This window comes from Pelodiscus sinensis, chromosome 1 (assembly GCF_049634645.1).
Source record: "Pelodiscus sinensis isolate JC-2024 chromosome 1, ASM4963464v1, whole genome shotgun sequence".
Taxonomy (NCBI): Eukaryota; Metazoa; Chordata; order Testudines; family Trionychidae; genus Pelodiscus; species Pelodiscus sinensis.
In genome coordinates, this window is record NC_134711.1 from 10,228,398 (window position 1) to 10,233,348 (window position 4,951).

General features: G+C 41.0%; 1 long non-coding RNA gene across 1 annotated transcript; it reads right to left on the reverse strand.

The window, feature by feature from the left end:
* Nucleotides 1–1,161: 1,161 nt before the first annotated feature.
* On the reverse strand, nucleotides 1,162–4,266 carry LOC142826493 (uncharacterized). Its single transcript, XR_012900662.1, has 2 exons — nucleotides 3,989–4,266; nucleotides 1,162–1,357 (listed from the first exon to the last, which is right to left on the reverse strand). It is a non-coding gene; the product is annotated as an uncharacterized LOC142826493 (long non-coding RNA).
* Between the last annotated feature and the right edge of the window lie 685 nt (nucleotides 4,267–4,951).

Sequence of the window (4,951 nt, forward strand, 5' to 3'; positions counted from 1 at the left end):
GTGTAGACATACCCTTATAGAGTCAGTTATTCCGAAATAACACTGCTGTGGAGATGTATCCTTTCAGTGCAGCAGAAGACAACGCTGCGTCATTTCAGCTTCTGAGCATCTTCTTTCTATTCTTCCTGCGTATGTGATTCCCCCTGCTCTCCCCCCTCCCCCGAATGGTAGATTGAAGGATGTTATTCTTTTGTCAATTGGCACTGGTGACTACTACAACAGTTATTCCTTGTTCCGCCAGTAACCCAGCAGCAAATAGCTGACTTTTCCACAAATCCATCTGGCTCATTGTAAGCTGATTTGGTGTAAGTAACCAGAGCCCTATCCATTTTTTTATCTTGTTATCAATGTAAATCACTTGATAGTGGTTCCAGAGAGGATAGAGAGAGGCTGATCTCAGTAGTGATGGATGGCAAAACAAGGAACAATGGTCTCAAGTTACAGTGGGGGAGGTCTAGATTGGATATTAGGAAAAACTATTAAATTGGGAGGGTGGTGAAGCACTGGGATGGGTTACCTAGGGAGGTGGTACAATCTCCATCCCTAGTGGTTTTTATGTCTTGGCTTGACAAAGCCCTGGCTGGGTTGATTTAGTTGGGAATGGACCTGGTTTGAGCAGGGGGCTGGACCTGATGACCTCCTGAGGTCTCTTCCAGCCCTATGATTCTATGATTCTGTAGAAGGGATTATGTGGTTCACTCATGTGCTGTCCCTTGGAGATAGGATGGAAAGTGCATGTTGTCAACAGGGGAAGGCTTGGCCAAACATTATCTGTCCTTTCTGCTTCCTTCCATACGTCAGATGCACCAGATGCTTAATGCTGCTGCGGTATCGTTTTGCTCCCATCTTTGAGCCTTCTCTTGGACCAGCCCTTAAGCATGGAAAATCTTGGCAGTGCCATTCCCTGCCCAACGTCCTAACGAAAGCTGGCAGAGAATTTTTCACTGAACCATTTTTTCATCAGAAAAAGCCGATTTGCTGAAACCGAAACCTTTTTCAGAAAAGGGTCAATTTCCACAAATGTCCCATTGAGAAACTTTTTGAGCAATTATAAAGTTTTGAATAGGAAATGTTGACATTTTCTGGAGGAAAGGCTTTGCTTTGTAGTTTGTTAATTTATTGTAAAACATAAAGATCCACACTGAAATTAAATACTTTGACCTGATATATTTATTTTATTTTAAATGGATTTTTCAGTTCATGAAATTGTTTTTAAAATTTTTCACTTTTCAGCCAGCTTTGGGACAAGATTTTTTTTTTTCAAATCTTCAGAAATTCTCATGGGATGGGAAAGATTTTCCCTTTCAGCTCTAATTCTAAATCCTTTTAAAGACTTGCTCCTTCTGGTAACCCATTCCTGCAAACAGAAGAAGTAACAATAATTTAATCAATTAACTATGGCAACACCTTCCTGTAAGTCTCCTAGCATGTCCTGTCTGGTTTGTCTTGCTTTTTAGATGCCTTCAGGCAAGGACTGTTTTAATATGTGTATTGTACAGCACTTCATCGGTACTTACAAAAAATTCCTAACTTCATGAAGATAATAGGATAATAATTAGGACATGGTTTTCAGTATTGCGATTTTCCTGTTGTTCTTCAAATAAATCCCAAGAGACAATTCTAGCAGCTGACAACTCCCGTGTTTCCATGAAACTTTCCTTCGGAGCAGGAACATTAAAACTAATAAGAGCTTGTTAATTTTTTTTTAGGTGTGTTAAAATTTCAGGTTTTTAAATCAGAAAAAGAAGTTGGGAATTTTTCCTCATCATTTTTGTCCAACTCTATATCCGAGGTAAAATTTTCATACCACCTTCAGCCATCGCAGGAGCCTTATAAGTAAGTAGAGCTGACTGAAATGGTTTTGTTAAAATTTCAAATTTTGAAATAGAAAAGAGAATTTGCCCTTCTCCCCCTCACACTATTTCCACCTCTAGAGAGCTGGGGTTACATTTTCAAAGGTGCTTATATGCCTAAGTCACTTTGGAAGATGGAGGTTTGTCTCTTAAGGCAATTGGGTAGTTTTGAAAAATCGATCCAAGGTCAAAATGTTTTCAGATTTCATAAAAATCTAAATTTGAGAGACAGAAGGAAAAACGGAAACACTTTTACAAATATTTTTCCATTTTAAAATAAATCCATTCTCATAATAAATGAGGCAACTGTTCATCAATGACCGCAAAAGGAGGATATTGGTGTCTGCTAAAGGGTACTAATTATAGGTGCTGTCTGACAGCCCAGTAACTGTGGGAGGAACTTGTAATGAAAGAGGAGGTCATTTATAAAGGCAGAGGAGTCATGACTGTTTACACCAGCCGAGGTTCTCATCCACTATATAAAAAACCCAAGGGGGATGATAAAGGTCAGAGAGGAGACACTAATGAAGCTTGGAGGATGGAAACACTTTTTTTCCACTGCTCATAGAAACACAGAGAGAGAGACATATAAGTGAAGTGCATTTTCTCATGATTTAGCAGCTCTTCTAAACACTCTGTTTTAATCAACTCCTATCACACTTGGCTTTTCTTGGCTAACTATTGACCTCTCACTTTGGCCATGTTAAATCTGTGAAACACACATGACTAACTGTTTGCTCTGTGACTTCTTGCTTTTCAGGCTGAGGCGGCAGTATTGTTGAGGATTTGAAGACTAGTTGATTGGGGAGGGAGGACTGTGGTGTTCTATCCCCTGTTCTATCACTGACTTACGGGCTGACCAGCGGTGAATTACTAATTGTGAAGATCAGTTGTATCTATTGTTAATGTAACAGACGGGTCCCAGCTTAAATCCTGGATATGAACATGGACAAACCTTGGCCTGTGCATGATCCAGTTCCAAATGTTGAATAATGACTCCACACATTTTTTATCTACCATGACTTTGACTTGACCCATGGAGGCAGGAAGGTTGAGTCTTAATTAATCTTCATAGTTTAATTTTTTTTTTTTTTTTTGGTGAGCTGGGTCAAGCCTTTAGCCTGAGTCATAGCTGGCATGTATCTACTCTGCCCCAGGGCCAGTCATGGGAAGGACATGTGACACAGGGAGTCACAATGTTCCATTGTTTCTCTCTCGCTTTCTGAGGAGAGGGAGTAACTCCTTAAAAGGGTGCAGTTGACATGGCGTGCTGGTGGGGAGTAGATCCAAGGCTCCGCCCACTCCCTGCCAACCTCTGCCCACTTGGGAAGTGGGAAGTGTCTAAAGAACATGGATGGCACTGTGTAATAAATCTGGACCTAAGGAGATTGTTTCTCCACCACCCTGACTCTTGTGAAGCCATTTGCACCTTTCTGATCTGGCTGCATTTTACACCCACATTCAACTGGCAGAGATGATGACCCAAGGGGCAAGGTGGAGGAAAATCAGATGCAGGATATGACTAGACCAAGAAAGGAAGTATGTGTGTGCATTAAGTCTTGCTTCTACTTACATGGCTGAGCAAGACAGAACAATCCAGCCCTGTTTTATTGTACACTGATCTGATATGGATTTTCATATTGGCTCAGTATGTCCACCCCTATTCTTTATATTTATATATCAACTCAAGGAGACAGCCCTAGCTGTCATTTTATTGGATCATCTTGCTTTTTAAACCGACTCAAAAGGAGGAGAAAAGCATGTCCTAACTTCTGTTCATGCCAGGAGTTTTGGCCTGCTCCCCAGAGATTAAAAAAAAAAAGATATAAAATATACTTCTTCTTTTTTCTGGCTAGTGTTATCATAGAAAAATGCACTACTGCTTTTTTCCTGGCTGTAGAGGAATTCCTGTGTTATTATACAGCAGACTGACAGAGTCAAACTGTACCAATAAGCGCCGGAGTTGTGGTTAATTAGTAGCCCGTTTAGGAAATTATGTGATCATTACCTCATCCTTTCTTAGCCTAGCAGCTTTTCTCCCCCTTCCTTTCCCTCAACAACTTTTCCCGCCCAAGGATATTATTATTCCTAATGACACCATGTCACACGTGCAAATCAAAGCCTCTTAAACATACCTCAACTTATTAGGTCTCCAGTGGTTTTAAATCCCATCTGAGAGAATTCTTGGCATTGGCACTGAAAACAATGGGAAAGAAAAGTCTTCCGGCTTGGATGTCCAGTCCCATCCCTGCGTTTCCACAGGAGCATAGTCTGACCCTGGAGTGACCTCAGCTTGACACACACCTGTTGACAATGAACACCCTTGGTATCGTCGCAACAATGCTCCATTGTGATAAAGCAAAGGAGAACACAAACAGCGGAAAGGCCCTCTAGCAGCAAACGACCAGGTCACAGCCACCAGCCATGGCAGCCTGCATAATAGAAAGGGGAGATAAAATAAAACCACAACATAGAAGAGGAGTTCCCGACTGCTTGCTCAGAGACAAGAGACTTATTATTAATGGTTGCAGTTTTGGCTGTCTTTCAGCCTGCTCTGCCGTTTGGTTGGCTGTGGCTAAATCAAAGAGGTCTTAGAGATTGTAAAGGTCTGTCAAACACAGGCTAGGGTTGTTCTGCACAAAATATTTGCCCACCTGTCTAATTTTTAATGGGGCCTCCCTTGCTTCCATTGGAAGACTAATTCCATAGATTTAGCACTAACAGAACTTTTGCTAGCTGTTCAGTTCTGATTTTGCTGTGCATAGCAGTGTTCTTATTGCTGATTATTTAACCCATAGGCACATATGTTGGCCCACTCACTCAAGACTGAACTGGGGCCTTCTAGAGGTAAAAGCATAAGCTACAATGGTTTGAGTTTAATACCTGATGTATTGTATTTGGGGCTGCAAGACACTTGGAAAGACTCCCTCAGAGGATCAGGTACAGAGGAAGACCTGTAACTGTTATATTTATAATACCAAAGAAGATCATTTCACTTTTACATTGATGTCTTTCTTCTTCTTCCCACCCGTCTGTTTCTCTTTACTAGTTGGTCTCTTATTCTACATTCATATTGTAAGCTTGTTGAGGAAGATTAT